Source organism: Cryptomeria japonica, chromosome 3 (genome assembly GCF_030272615.1).
Source record: "Cryptomeria japonica chromosome 3, Sugi_1.0, whole genome shotgun sequence".
Classification (NCBI taxonomy): domain Eukaryota; kingdom Viridiplantae; phylum Streptophyta; class Pinopsida; order Cupressales; family Cupressaceae; genus Cryptomeria; species Cryptomeria japonica.
Window position 1 is genome coordinate 771,236,818 of NC_081407.1, and position 17,433 is coordinate 771,254,250.

The window sequence follows — 17,433 nt, forward strand, 5'->3', positions numbered from 1 at the left end:
ACATTGACACTTGGCATCCTGGGATTGGGTTGAAAGCCCTCACATGGATTTGAAATCATTCAATCCTGACCCTTGTTGAGATTGCTCAATCTCAACCATCCATTGCTCCATTTTTCCTATAAATAGAGCCCATTTCTTCATAATCTAGATCCTGAAAAACTTGTATGCATTTAAGCTATAGGCATTTTAAGAGAGCATTTTTAGCATAGCAAACCAATATCTTTGTTATTTTAGTTAAAATCAATCATTTTAATATTATCATAGCATTAGCTTTTTATTTCACATTTTGGAGCACAATACTACAATCTCAATCCTCCATAAGCATCCATAGTGCAAAAAGCTGCTGAGAGCTACACTATTTTGGAACTTGGAGAGGAGAGGAACAAGGGAGAAGGAGTTAAGAGCATGTTAGGAGGCATTTGGAGATGCCTCATCATATTTAACTTCCTAGTTAGACATTCTATCATGCTTTTGGTATCTCTTTTGATATGTTTGTGTAGGAGAGTATTTTGTTTATGATTTCTAACACTAACAACTTGGCTTTTCTTCTTGTTTGTGTTTTGTTATTATTGACTAACCTTCCCTTTTTGCAGAGCATCATTTGATGAACCCGACGTGAATCGAACACCCAAAAATACCATTTTTTTTTGTAAACTAACATGTCTGATTGTTGAAAGTGTCACACAAGTTGTGCTTTGGCGCTATTGCACATGTTCTAGCGCTACCGACACCCCTGTTTTTACGCTATTGTTTTTACAATAGTGCTATTGTCCAAATTTCAGCGCTTTTGAAACAGTTTTAGCGCTTTTGTCATTATTCTGGTGCTATTGATAAACTTTTAGTGCTTTTGCCTCTCTGTCATTCATGTTCTTTCAGCGCTTTTGTGTTAAATAGCACTTCTGTTCAAACACATAATAGCGCTATTGTAACAGAGAGTTGTACGAAAATTCCTTGTAACCAAAAACCAAAAATTTTAGGCTTGTAGAAGCCCACCAAAACATGCGGATTTTTCTAACTAATTGTCTTTTATGCAGGTTCTAATCTTTTTGTGCAGGGGAAGGAGTTAGTTTAAATGCTTTAAAAGTTTCTTTTTTAACTTTCTTTCAACAAAAGTTGGTTAAAAAGAATCCTTTTTTCCTTCTTGCACAAGTTAAAATAAACCTCACATTTTATTTTAGAGTGCATAAAATGAACCTCAAACTTGTTTTTGGTGCTTAAAAAGAAAATTCATCTTTCTTTATTGCAAAGTAAAAAGAACAACAAACTTCAAAATTTTGCTTTCATTGCAAGTTAGGGATACATTTTGTTTTGGTGCTTAAAATCAACAAAACAAATTTTCTTTCTTACATCAAACTTAAAAATCACAAGCCACACTTCAATTTTTGGGCAAATAAAAAGAACAATCCACTTGTTTTGATTTTTGCAAAAACAAATTTTACTTCAAGCAAACGTGTTTTTCATTAAGTTGACCAGGATTTCCGAATTCTAGATTACAAAACACATTGCCTTTGAAGTTAAAAACAACACCATGGCTGTTGGAGCAACATCTCCAAATAGTTAGATCACATTTGAAATGGTGGATTAAAAAGAACAAGTGTCTTTCGTACTTGACACACTTGTGCAAAAAGTCAGTCGAGTGGTCCTACCTCTAACACACACTATCCTCTCCCTTGGCTTTCGTGGTCCTAGGTGCAAGAGAAAAGTGTTAGTAACACTCAAAAATTTTATCTTTTTAAGAGAGGCCTGCCAAGGGATTGATACTCTTGGGAACGACCTCGAGCTATAAATCCTTCGAGCCACTATAGAAATCAGGTGAGAGCGAAAGCTGTAGCCTTGGGTATAGCTGTTCCTACAGTGTAACTGGCCAAAATGACAAATGGGCCCCACCACTGGTTACAAGGCTCTTAAGTGAGTCACTGCAAAATGAACTTATGTCCAAAAACATCGAACATGACTAAACGCCTTTAAGTAGTAGCCCACTTGTTCTATTGATTGAGGATATTTGCGATATAATTTAGTGCAAGAGCATAGATGGTTTTGCTCCCAAGATACTCACCATACATATTTCCTTGAGTAGAAACATAGCTTTTTGAAAAGTCACTTGTGGCTTGATAAAAGTGGTGACTCCCCCATCATAGGGATCATCTATTTGTTATGCTCATGCAAGACTTAGTATATCACATCCTTACCTGCCACGGCGGGATTCATAAGGTATGTAGTACCAAAGTCGAAGAAATATCAAGATGTGGGCTAAATTTATCACAACTGGCCATTTGACCTTAGGGATAAAAAGTGTTTGAAGTGTGTTCATTTAGTCAAGACCAAGTGCAAATTGAGTCGACTTTAGGCTTTGAAAATACACCTTAAAATACATCTAAAGGAAGGGTCATATACAAGTCCAAGGATTGGGTTGATCTAGACCCATACTCATTTGTGCCTTTAAGGCTACATTCTTGTGTTTGTGTGCTTGCTTTGTTTTCTTGTCAAAGAAACATCAAAAGAAGATCACTCCCAAAAACAAAGTATTCATCCAACCAAACATTTCTCAAAACAACCAAACACATCAAAAACAAAGTGCAAACAACAAAAGTATCAAAAATTTATGACCATTCTTCACATCTTGCGAAAGAAGAAGCATCATCAGAATATCAAATTGAAAAGAAGACCATTAAGCTCAAAGGCTTTAATCAAAAGGAGGAAATTCTTCTATATCAATAGACAAATCTTTGTCTCCCATAGAGCTTTTTTACATCACATGTGTCTCTACCTTCAGGGCAAAACAAATGAATTTGATTTAGAATCATTGAACCACAAAGCTTTTATGCAATATAGAGCTCTAAGTTATCACAAAAACCAAGGAGGTAAGATTAATCCCAACTTTTTCCCAAACATCTGTATCACATACAACACAGCTCGAGAAATACCACCAACACCCGAAAGGGAAGAGGTAGAGTTTGTCCCATTTGTGACACAAAGTTTTTATTGAAGTTGAAAACACTTCATCATCCATTTCATCCATCATCACTTCATCCTCAATCCGTTCCAAACTCTCAAAATATTAAGAGGTTCTTGTCCCAAAGTTATCTTTTAGATATTGCTTGAATCAGACACATCACATCACTTTTAGATTGTTTCTACATCTAGGATAAGCTAATCCTAAGAAACACATCTACGTAGGTTAAAACTAGTTCATGAGTGAATCCTCTCATTACTAGGTAGTTCAATCTGTAACACATCTCAGATTTCTCTACACCTTATCACATCCAAACTTATCAAACAAACAAGCAATTCAAAAGAGGGAATTTCGGTTACATCTACCTTAAAAGTGCTAGAGATCCGCATGCAACACAAATTCACCAATCATCACTCTCTCATTTCATCAAAAACTCATCATCATTTTCACTCAACTTCAAAAAAGGCTCATAAACAAAATGGCTCAAACCAGATCATAGTCAAGGCAACGAGAAATAGAAATAGAAGAAGAAGAAGAGGAAAATCTCAATGAATTCCAAGAAGCACTTGGAGGAAATGCGAATGACGAAAACCCAAGTACTCCTACTCCTGCAACAATAGAAAGGGCCCAGCATAACCCTCTCTTTAACAGACTATTTGACGAAATACTCAGAAGCAATGCAGATGCTCACTTCTTAAAACTCGCTCGAGAAGGAGCAAAACTCCCATCTGACTTTGATCTTGCCCAATTAAGACAAGCATCAGAAAGACAAAGTCGCCATGAAGAGGAAAGAGGTAGAGATCCCATCAGATATAACATTCCTCGAGGCAACCCACCACCTCCTCCTCCAACTGAAATAGAGATGTTGTGGCAAAAAGTCAAGAATCTCGCCCAACAACTTCATAGTGGTGTCAAAACTAACCAATTCTCACTCAATGACATCTTTCCCTATCCTTTTGATAGGAATCTTTATATGCCACCCTTTCCCCGAGGATTCGAAACACCCAAATTTGAAAAATATAGAGGAAAGGGAGATCCTCGTGATCATGTCAGAGAATTTCATTCCGCTTGTCTCGAAGTGGCATATGAAGACACCTACCTAATGCGCCTTTTTCCCCAAAGCTTGGGAGGAACAACCACATCATGGTTTTCCCGACTATCAGGTGGCATTAGAACATTTGAGGAACTCATCCAGAAGTTTCTAGCTCATTACTCTCATAACATTGAACGCGACATTACCATGGCTGATTTGTGCAACACTAAACAAAAACCAGGTGAACTATTCTCAGTATTCTTGCAATGATGGCGTCAAATGTCTAGCAGACGTTCTCTTCAGTTACCTGAACAAGAACTAGTTGAAATATTCATTTTCAACTTAAACGAAAGAAATGAAATTTCACCTGGATGTTAAAGACACAAACTCTTTTAATGATATGATCACCAAGGGTTTGAAATGTGAAAGGGCACTCATCAAGAAAGGACTCATCAAAATCTTTAATGAACCAAAAGATGGTCCTTACCCACGCTTCAATTGCGATAAACCAAACTTCTGGAATAAAAACAAGAATATCGTCAATGATGGGGTTGTGGATGCCCGGACTATCCAAAATGCACAAACTATGGTTCGGTTTGCAGGACAAAATCCTCCACCTCAGAATAACACAAATGTTCCTTCCAATCAAGGTCGCATCACGTCTCACAATGAACCAAGACCTCGTCAGCGAAAACAAAAACGAACATACACTCCCTTAGGGGAACCCATTGAAACAGTATTGCGACAACTCATTTCTCAAAAGTTGGTCACTCTACCTAAACTATCAAACTATGAGCCTCAGGTCAAACTGGCATGGTGGAGAGATACTGAACACTGTGAATTGCATCAAGGAAGAGGACACAAGACAAGTAATTGTCACCGATTAAAAGATCTTATTCAAGATCTTATTGACCGAGGAGAAATTGAAATTGAAAGACATGACCCAAAAACAACAAATAATGATCATCTGATGTTCAAAAATCCACTTCCATCACAAGATCAAAGGGGTCCTTCCACTTCTAGGCGAGGTGCTAATACCATAGATTATACGCAGGCTGCGTATAATTACACTGTAAATCATCTGTATGATGCTAGTGAACAAGTTGCAACCATAACCTTCAAAAATCCCAACTCAAATTGCAATGTTGTTACACGTCGTGGCAAGGTTACCATAAAGGTAGCTCCACAAGGCACCACCTCCATCCCAAAGCAGTACAATCTTGTGGAACAATTAGACAAAATGCCTGCGCTTATATCCATTTTAGAGCTATTGCGCCTATCGCCATCTCATAAAACTATCTTGGATCAAGCACTCCAAGAGGCGTCAGTCCCTGCAAATCTGAATACAGACCAATTTCAAGCCATGGTTGGAAGTCTAAAGTCATCACCTTGTCTCACTTTTTCCAAAAGCGACAACTCTTCCTTCCAGCAACCTCATAACGCTTCACTACATATTGAAGGCTTTATCAACCAGCATAGGATCAAGTGAGTCTTGATAGATAATGGAGCAGGCTTGAATATTTATACACTACAGTTGGTCACAACATTGGGATATGCGGTAGAATCAGTGGATCCCCGTAAGAAGATCACGATCAAAGCCTACGACGATGCAAAGCGATCATCCAAAGGAGCTGTGGTACTACCAATCCAAGTAGGCCCAGTGGTAAAGCACATCATCTGTCAGGTTCTGGACCTTCCTCTGCCATATAATCTATTGTTAGGGAGACCCTGGATACATGCCATGCAAGCCGTTCCATCTACCTACCATCAATGTATCAAGTTCCCACATAACGATGTAGAGATCACAATTCTGGGTGATGCAAATCCCTTTGCGTATTGCCATAATATCAGCCATCAACCAGAGATTACCGTTCCTAATAATAGAGAAGCCATTTCTTCCACATCATATATAAGTCCCGCCTCTCTTGCCAGTTCAAACACCACTATACCAAAGCCAGACAAGCTTAAAATGAAGATAGCAGAGGAAGGTCCTAGGGAATACAATTTGAGTCAACTCTTTTGTGTGGGACAAATGCCCACATCTCCTAGAACACATGGTAAACCATAGCAGGTACTCCAACAACCACTAGTCACACCGGCATGTGCTTTGACGCCTTTCATCCTTGGAAAGAGTCAAGAAGAAGAAACCCAAGATGAGGACTTAGCGGACTGGATCTATAAAGATCCCATCACCACTGATATACCACAAGTTAAACTTCCTACAGATCAGTATGGCAAAGGTCTCCTCGTTATGCAAAGAATGGGGTATGATGGTCAGAGTGCTTTAGGCTATTGCAAACAAGGACGACATGAACCTCTGCTGCCGTAATTAAAGCCCAAAGGTAATACAGGCCTAGGCTTTGAGAAAGAAATCTTTCCTAAACTCAGATTCAAAGGAAAACCCAGCAAACCATCATGTCAGCCTACTACCAAAAGGATACCTTTCATTATCAAAGCAGCATCAAACACCATCCCAACTGCCCCACCAAGGCTCAAAATCCCAACACAACTATCACCAATGTCAATCATCCCACCAAACGAACCAGTAATCCCATCAGTAGCACCATTAGCAGCAGCCACTGTATCAGAACCCGCAATAGCATCTATGGCACCAACAGTTCCAGCAGAAGCAACTGAGTCAACATTGTCAATACTCCCTATACCAGATTCCTTTATCCCCATCAACCGCCCTGCAGCACCGATCACTACAAAGGTACATCAACCAATCACACCTGCAGTATTCAACTCAAAGGACATCCCAGTATGGTATAGTAATCGGATGCTGGAAAGTGACTCAGAGACCGACTCACATGAGTGGGAATTTGATTCTGTGTAGCTTAATACTTCAGATGAGGACAACACATCCCCACTTCCACCATGAAAAGACATCCCTATTTATGGAGAAGCATAGATAAAGACCACTTGGGTTCCTGAGCTGGAAACATCTTCCACAGACCCTACGTCTCATCCTATGCCTGATTCTGACAGGGAGAGTACCATTAATGACCTTCACCATAACGTCTTAACCCTCACTGATACATCTAACGCACTTAACTTAGTCGATGAAGTGATGCCCATTATCCACCTTGAACTCACCAAATGGAACCAACCAAATCCCCCATGTATTGACCTCTTCCAAAACGATGAGGCCATCATTGACTTTTTAGAATTAAGGGATAACCTACCAAGCGGGGATCACAAAGCTGGATTCGCCATCGAACTTAATAGCGCAACATACTTCAGGGTGGATGACAAACCTTTTAGCTGCAAAAATATAACAATAAAACATGGATCTTCCAGTGAAAACCACACTGTGGCACTGTTTGATCCAACAAAAGTAAAAAGAAAGAGCGTATCCAATGGTGAAAACCTCTCTGAGGCACCTGAGGATGAAGGGTTTGACATTCTCCCTGATAGTACACAATAGGAACGATCAACGATTCTCATCAAGGAAACCAAAGAATATAATGTGGGGACTCCTGAAAATCCTCATATCATACATCTGGCATCTCTTCTCACTCTAGAGGAACAACCTAAATTAATAGAGTTCTTCCAGAAGTGTCTAATCAACTTTGCATGGTCATATGCAGACATGCCTGGGCTTGCTCCTGATTTAGTCATGCATCACCTTACCGTAGCAGAAGGAGCCAAACCTATCAAGCAAAAGCTTCGTAAGATGCATCCTCAAATTGGAGTGCTAGTCAAAACAGAACTCAAGAAACTCCTAGATGTTGGTTTCATTAGACCAATTGATTATGCAGAATGGATCTCCAATATTGTGCCTGTCGGCAAACCAAAAGGGGGCATCCGCATTTGTACTGACTTCAGAGATCTGAATAAGGCATGTCCTAAGGATGACTTCCCCTTACCAAATATCAACATCATAGTGGATTTGACAGTAGGACACGCCATGCTTTCACTCATGGATGGCTTTTTAGGATACAATCAGATAAAGATCGCACCAGAAGATCAACATAAGACAACCTTCACATGTCCATGGGGCACATATTTCTGGAATGTAATGCCTTTCGGTCTCAAGAATGCAGGAACAACCTATCAAAGAGCAATGACCACCATCTTCCATGACATGATGCATACTATGATGGAAGATTATGTTGATGACTTACTAGCAAAATCACTCACCAGAGAAGGGCATCTCCACATCTTAGATAAAATCTTTGATAGACTAGAACAATACCATGTTCGACTCAACCCAAAGAAATGTGTCTTTGGAGTAACCTCCGGGAAGCTTCTAGGATACATTGTCTCAAGCAAAGGTATTGAAGTCGACCCAGCAAAGGTAAAAGCAATCATGGACATGCCACCACCAAAGAATATCAGTCAGCTAAGGACATTACAAGGACGACTTCAATCCATCCGAAGATTCATTGCACAACTGGCTGATAAGTGTCACCCATTTACACATCTGTTACACAAGAACATCCCCTTTCAGTGGGATGCCAGATGCCAGGAAGCATTTCAGATGCTTAAAGACTATCTCATGAATCCACCATTGCTGATGCCACTAGATCCAAGTAGACCATTGTTATTATATATCTCAGCAACAAGTACAGCATTGGGTGTACTACTGACACAACATAATGCGGAAGGAAAGGAGTGTGCTGTTTACTACATCTCTCGCACACTGGTTGGCTATGAACTCAATTACACCCCTATTGAGCGAGCTTGCTTAGCAGTAATCTTAGCAGCCACTAAATTGAGGCACTATCTGTTGACACACAAGGTACAACTCATTGCAAAGATCGATCCACTCAAGTATTTACTCAGCAAAGCAGCATTGACAGGCCACTTGGCCAAATGGGTGATGATTCTAAGTGAATTTGACATCGAGTACGTGGACCGTAAAGCTATCAAAGGTCAAGTTATTGCAGATCAGTTGGCCGATGCACCTCTCATAGGTGATCATCCTCTCATTTCCAATTTTCTAGATGAAGAGATATTCATGATCACAACAACACAACCATGGAAACTATACTTTGATGGTTCCTACACTAGGCATGGCTCGGGGGCAGGCATTCTGTTTATCACACCTCAAGGTGATAGCATCCCGAAGTCTTACAGGCTCACATTTCCATGCACCAACAACATAGCAGAGTATGAGGCCTTGATCACAGGACTCAGGTTAGCCGTACAATGGAAATTACAAGAACTACAAGTGTATGGCGACTCCCAACTGGTCATTCGACAAGCAACTAATGAATATTAGACAAAGGATGATAAACTCATGCCATATAAGCAAATGGTGGACACTCTAAAGACATCATTTACCACTATCACTTTTGAGCAGATACCAAGAGATCAGAATCGAGTTGCTGACGCTATGGCTACCATCGCGTCTCTCCTAGATCTTCCACAAAATTCAACACGCTATGAGTTCTTGGTAGAACAACTTTGGATTCCCGCTTATGATATCCCCGAATCTGAAATGATATGTCGCCTTGTTAGTTCTAAATCCCCATGGTATGGTGAAATCTACACCTATCTCCACGATCACACCCTCCCTCCTAACCAATCCAATAACCAACGTAAAACCTTCATTCACCAAACCGCTCGATATACCATTATTGCTGAAACCTTATATCGCCGTAGTCTTGATGGTACTCTCCTTCGATGTCTGGAACAAGATGAGATAAAAAAGGCTTTGGAAGAAGTCCATGAAGGCATTTGCAGGACTCATTCAAGTGGTCCATCACTCGCCAAGAAACTCCTTCGATGTCTGGAACAATTCAAAATACCAAAAACATCAAAAACCATCGAAAATCACACAAAAACATGGCAACACTTTGTACATACTCATCCATGCAAATATCAAAACAAACATTGACAAACTACTCACACAATGACCATTTACCAATCGACCACACAATCGACATCAACAATCAAACTGTCTTTAACAAGGATGCATCCTTCCTTACCAAAACAAAGACAAAAAGTGACGTTTTCTTTGACAAGAAAATTATGTTAAGCTATCAAATACTTGGTTGATTTATGAGTACAAACATTTGTTTATCTGTATCGGGATCTTTCAGCATTGTTTGGTATCGTTTGCGCATTATTTCCGATGAAGTTCTGGGGCATGTACTAATGGTGTCTACGTGGGAAGTTCACTAAGTTACGTGATCATATGCAAAATACAGTTATAGATCACTACAGCTTGCTGACTACAATGTATACCTCGACCATATGGGCATAAACCATTACCAAGGATCCATATTCTTTATTCTTTATGTATATACTATTTTTTTGCAGGTGCAATGCTCTTCCTTTGGTTCTTCCTACCTCATCCAAACTGGATAAAGGTTTTATCTCTTAGTACGATATGCACTTGTCTCGGGATATGATCAGCCTAAGATCAAGGAGGACGATCCAAGTCATGCATGAACAGAGATAATCCTTGTCTGTTCCACAAGCAATACTCTGGTCGACTTGACCCTTATATCAAGTCGTTTGTATTAACTTGCTATATAAAAACCATGAAAGGAATACTCAGGTCATCTTGAATCATTATGTCAAGATGCTTTTATTCTCTTCCAAACATTTTAAAGCTCAATGATGAAAATAGAGCACTATGGATCGTCATTTCATCTCATCTATTTATATATTACATTCCGTTGCATATCACCCATCCATTCACTCATTCATATGTAGGCTTTATATGCAAAAGTGACCATACAAGCTGGTCATGGATACAATCACGATCGAGTACTCTGATACATCATTAATGCATCATGCAAAGTCTCAAAAACCTTGCATTCCTCATGATCATATCATCCTCGCATTTAGTTGCATCTTGCATTAACTACATTCACATCATTTTCACCTAAACATTGCATATAGTTCATTTTTGACATTAGTTTTCATTAAATCATTTACATCATTAATAATTAGATTCATTCATGGGATTCAATTGTCTTTGATTATATTAAGTCATTTACTAGGCATTCATATAGTGTCGATTATCCATCATCATTTTATCATCCTTTATCATTTATTATTTGCATAACATTCATTTATAGTTAAAAGGTGCATTCATTCATTACTAAGTATCTTATTACGCTCATTTTAGGATTCATTCACATTGCATTCATTATCATCTTTTTAATTGCATTAAGGTGTAGTTATTAAACCCATAAGTTATAATATCATCATATTATCATTTGTACTTAAATCATATTTAAAACATTTAGAATCATAAATCCACTTGTTTATTAAACATTGGTTCATAACATTTTATATCCATTTTTACATATGCATTCGTTTAAAAGGCATTATCATATAAACATTTGTACTTTACATTTTGTTTATCCATATCACATTCATCTAAACACATCTAGATGCATATCCATACATAAAATCATTCATTCAACCATTACATTCACATCATCGCATAAATCATCTCATCATTCTATTACAATAGGAAACACCAAAATCCTGTTCATAAATCATCATAAGCATACATCATCATCATGACATTACATACATAAAAGCATTACATCAAAAAAATCAAACAAATCATACATATATCAACCTGCATTCATATGTCAGTATCCCACATCATAAATCATCATAAAAACATGCATATAAGAAACATCTCATCAAATGCATACATGTACACATATCCATCTAAGCCATAACCCATCATCCTGCATAAACATCCATACATAATCAACTGCATATCATCCAAATAGGGGATCTCCTCATATATATCTCATCTCATATATCAGAGTGCAAAGAAGTCTACAAAAATCGGCTACCAAGAGCCATCCACGATACAGTCCAAAAAAAAAAAAACAATGATACAAATACATATATGCATGAATGCTCTCTCAAATGCCACTCTGGCCAGATGTTGTCCCAACACCTCCCCCTACTCCGCCACTGGTGCCTGCACCACCTGATCCATCTCTCCGTGGAGGCCTCATCGAACCACCACTCCCTCCTGTATCCCCTGATCTCTCCCTCCGCAGCGGACCCATCACACCCCCACTGCTTTGCATCCTCTGCGATCGCTCTGATCTAGCCTGCCGCATCTGAGAATAACTGAGAGCTCACTGACTCACTGGCATCACCTGCTCATATAACCCCCGCCAGTACTCTATCTCCGCCTAAGCTCGCCGCATCTCCCTCATCACCTCCCCTATAGGCCCCTGTGCTCCTACTCCAATCCGCACTCTCTCCTACAGCTCCGCTAATCTCTCCACTGCACTATCTCTCTCCCGCAGCACCACCGTCAGCTTTGACTCCCGTGCAAATAACTGCACATCCCTAGCTGCCACCTCCGCCTCCAAATCCTCTATCCGCATCTGCAAGCGCACTATCACATGATCCCGCAGATCTCCAGTGGCTCCCTCCCCGGTGTCCATAGCTGCCTCCCCTGCACCATCCTCTCCAGTAGTCCCCTCCCCTCTGTCCATCGGGATCTCCCTCTCTATCCCCCTCCCACTCAGCTGAACTCCTCCCTGTATCAGTGGTCCTTGTGAGATCTATAGAGGCAGTCCACCTCTCCCTCTCCGCTGACTCTGCATCCCCAATCCTCCTCCACCTCCTCCATCTCCTCCTCCACCACCTCCTCCATCTCCTCCATCTCCTACTCCTCCTCCTCGACCTCCTGCCCTCCTCCATCTCCGTCCCCTCTCATCCTCAAACGCTGGGATTGGCTCCGCTGGATCCGATATCCATGGGATTGGGTGTGCTGCTCGGTACTGCGTATACTCATCTGTCACACCTGCATCCATGACCCTCGGTCGTATGTCCCATGGTCTCGCCTGCAGTGTCCGAAACTCTGCCAGTGTTTGATCATAAGGTAGCACTAGACCCCATGCATACCTCTCTCGAATAACCCGCGCATACTCTCCAGATCCACTAGGCAGTCCTTGCTGTCGTCCAAACTGCCTCATCATTCGCCCGGGCACCTGTCTCTCCACATGATAGGAGGTCCTCCCAATGAGGAATCGAGTCATAAACACATAAGGCAGTGCCTTTGCATCATCATCCCATGGCTCACACTCCAAGTATGGCCACCATATCACTGCATCCAGATTGTCTAATGCCCGCCGCCAACACTCTAACTTCCCCAAGTGGGGCTGACTCATCATGCCACTGTACATAAACATATACGGCTGGTCTACTGCACGAAATCTAAGACTCATCGGTCGAGTCACTGGTAGATTCTCCCAAGCCCAAATATGTAGCAGCGTCATTCCCACTGCTAAGGAACCCCTCCCTCGATATACCACCTCATGGAGCTCCTGGTACATGTGCGCCAGCACGCACGACCCCCACGCAAATCGGGTCCCCTTGGTCATCATCATCTCGATAACCTGTCCCCATCCGACGGCCAAACCATGTGATCGCCTGTCCGGACACAACAGACCTCCCACAATGCTTGACAAAACTGTTGGAAGAGGCTCATATAATGCTGCTATATCCTCCCAAGCAATAGAGCCATCATCAATATATACATCCTCATCAAAAATCCTCTACACTGCCACAGTCCCCTAGGATTTATCATATGTGACGAGTTCCCCTCGAATCGAAATCCGTAGGATGCGCCACACATCCTCTAGAGTCACGGTCATCTCCCCCTGTGCCAAATGAAAGGTGCACGTCTCACTATGCCACCGCTCTGCTAGTGCTGTGGTCAATCCGTGATTCATACAAATCACGGGCATGTGCATCACCTCGTATAAACCAGTCGCGGCAATGCAGTCTATCTCTGCCTGTGTCAATCGATCCTGCAACACCTGTGTCACAAAATGGCACTCCCGTAACTGCAACACGCGCAGCTCCTCCTGCACATGGACATTCATCAATCACCATCAGTTGTTTTGTTTCAAACTTTCTTAAAAGTTTAAACCTAGACTATCAACAGATACTTTGATCAAGTATCTTTGGGTCTCAACAGGTAAGCAATCATGGCCACCTAGACTTCAACAGACATTTATCCTAACAAATGACCTAAGTCTCATCAGGCTGCTATGGTTCAAAATAACTCCCACTTCACATTACCAACCATCCCTCATTGGCATCAGGGAATTAGCCTTCATCCAAATTGGGGCATCTCTTTATCCTGAGGCAAAAGCGCTATTTTACCAACAACAACGCTTGTTTCTCAACAATAGCGCTACAACCCTAACAAAAGTGCTCAATTAGCTATACAAAAGTGCTACAACTGCAAACGCGTTAAAACCCCTATGCAATAGTGCTACTTTAACTCAATAGCGCTCAATTAAGCCCTCAATAGCGCTTATTAACCAGAAGCGCTAAAACTTGCATACAATAGCGCTACTACCGAGCAAAAGCACTCAAACAATGGCTCAATAGTGCCATTGCGGCGCAATAGCGCTAATTCATGGAGCAAAAACATCAGAACTGTAGTTCCAACGCTCTTGCTCCGACTTGACATGGACTCAGCTAAAAACCTATCAAAAATGCATAAAAATTAATTTTTTGAATTTGTGTACTGCTGATCCATAGTCGTCTGGGCGCTGGAACCATCGCACTTGCTCGAATCTATGCTCGATGATCGGAATTGGCATCCTGGCTGCTACTCGCTCCTCCAAATGTCCCTATCAGAGCTTTGATTTCCAAATAATCACGGTCACAAATGATCCTGTTTTCGCCCCTTTCACCCCATTTATACCCTTCGCCGTCACCGTAACTTCCCCCCGCTCATCATCGTGGTCCCCGTGAACTTCCCGAACCCCCCATTTCTCCATTTTTCTCCCGTTTTCTTCTATTTTTCACCCGTATGGCTAACTCCTCTTCTACCACCCTGCCAATTTTCATTCTTTTTCGAGAGATTGTCCGATTTTTTGAAATTTTTCAGCCCATCTCTCGAGGGGGCATACCGTCCATTAAATTTACATTTTATGGGGCATTTCTTTACACCAGTTTTTCTTTCTTTGAAACGACGCGATAAACCGCACCGTCTCAAAGAGGGGCAAATGTAGTCACACAAATCTGTCCAGCTTAATTAAATAAATATTTGCTATTTATTTGATTAAAAATCCACTAGTCATCAATTAATTAAATTAATATTTAATTAATTCATCCCCAAACATTCTTCTATTAATTAAATAAATTATTCAATTTATTTTAATTAATTCATTAAATCAAATACAAATCAATTAAATAAATAAAATCTATCTATTTAATTAAAATCCCTTTTTCCTCTTTTAAATAAATCAAATAAAACATTTATTTAAATCATTCCCCCCCCCCACCACTTGCATTTTCCTACAAATGCAACTTGCACACATTTATTGAAATAAATGAATTTTTATTTTAAATAAAATCCTATTTTCCCTCACCCACCAAATCCACTTACAAAATCTAATCCCCTTCTAGATTCTTCTAACCCCTTCCTAGTTAGCCTAATCCATCCTCTAATTATTGTCACATTCCTAAGCAAAATGGAGTCACTTCTCAAAGACTCCAAAGTCTTTGAAAATCATTTAATGTTTTCTGTGTTCAACAAATTAACCCCCAAAGTCTTCCAAGACCACTAATGGCTCTTACATGACCATTTATGGCTCTTACATAACCATTTATGGTTATTTCAAACTTGTCCCCCCAAACATTTATTGTTTTGACCATATTCATCCATTTCACATTTGCCCAAGAGTTTATCCATTGGATAAAAGCTTTATTCTTTGAATAAAGAGTTTATTCATTCAACCAACCTTGACTTTAATTCCCAAGGTCATATCAAGCATTTAATGCTTATTCCCTCCCCTCTCAACCTATCTCACATTGACACTTGTCATCCTGGGATTGGGTTGAAATCCCTCACATGGATTTGAAATCATTCAATCCTGGCCCTTGTTGAGATTGCTCAATCTCAACCATCCATTGCTCCATTTTTCTTATAAATAGAGCCCATTTCTTCATAATCCAGAACCTGAAAAACTTGTATGCATTTAAGCTATAGGCATTTTAAGAGAACATTTTTAGCATAGCAAACTAATATCTTTGTTATTTTAGTTAAAATCAATCATTTTAATATTATCATAGCATTAGCTTTTCATTTCACATTTTGGAGCACAATACTACAATCTCAATCCTCCATAAGCATCCATAGTGCAAAAAGCTGCTGAGAGCTACACTATTTTGGAACTTGGAGAGGAGAGGAACAAGGGAGAAGGAGCTAAGAGCATGTTAGGAGGCATTTGGAGATGCCTCATCATATTTACCTTCCTAGTTAGACATTCTATCATGCTTTTGGTATCTCTTTTGATATGCTTGTGTAGGAAAGTATTTTGTTTATGATTTCTAACACTAACAACTTGGCTTTTCTTCTTGTTTGTGTTTTGTTATCATTGACTAACCTTCCCTTTTTGTAGAGCATCACATACATTCCTCACTCATGATATTCACCAAAATGCACATCCATATTGATCTTATATATCTGCACCAATAAAAAGAATCATTTACTGAGTTGGCTTCCAAAAATCGCATAACACGCAACATGAAACGTGTATTAGCAAGTCTTCTCAATCTATCCACAAATCAAAATGTAGACCAAAACAAGATGATAATAAGCTTCCCATAATCAACCCAATAACCTCAAATATGGAACTGATCACCAAAATCAACCCAACAAATCCACAACACATGTTACACCAAAATAGCTCTTCCCTAACTAAATTATCGGATACCGGACCTCTAAACTTGCTCACAAATGAACACTAGATATCAGGATCATGAGATACTCTACCTTTAACCTCAAATCAACTACCTTGATCATCGCAACCAAAATTGCATCACAAAAATCAAGATGTACACAATGATCTCATGCTCTACCAGTTACTGAGTTCCACCTTCCAGACTTATGCCTTATGAACAATATGACTTCCGATAAACCAAATCTATATACATCGGATGTGATTTCCAAACTGAGTTGCCATCAATGACAACCCCTAAGCATTAATCATGCACTAATCTTTACCAAAACAATGTCTCTTGCCAACAGTTAAATCTGAGCTCACTTATTCTCAACCCTCTCGTTTACATTTTCAAAGTGACCAGTCTTTGGTATCTATCCTATAAATATTTCTTCCTTTAGTTCATCTTCCTTGGTGTGTCTTCCTTACATTAAAATTGGGCTTAAAAATCAAGATTGCACATTTGGATTTGAGATCTAAAATAAACCATAATTTTTAATCCTAAGGTCTACCTATGTATGTTCTCTACTCATGTCCTAGTGGATAAATTGAGTAGATAGAATTACGTGATCTTATTTTTTTCAAGGGGCGTACCTAGAGAAGTGACCTCTCTAAGGGACAACCTCGACTACCATGTTCTGATAGATTATAAAGAGCGGGGAGTGAATCAAAAGACACACCTCTTGGAAGTAGAATATTATCAATTTGGCTTAGGGTAAGTGCAAGAAGTTGTGTCCACTTAATGTGAAAGTTTTGGACTT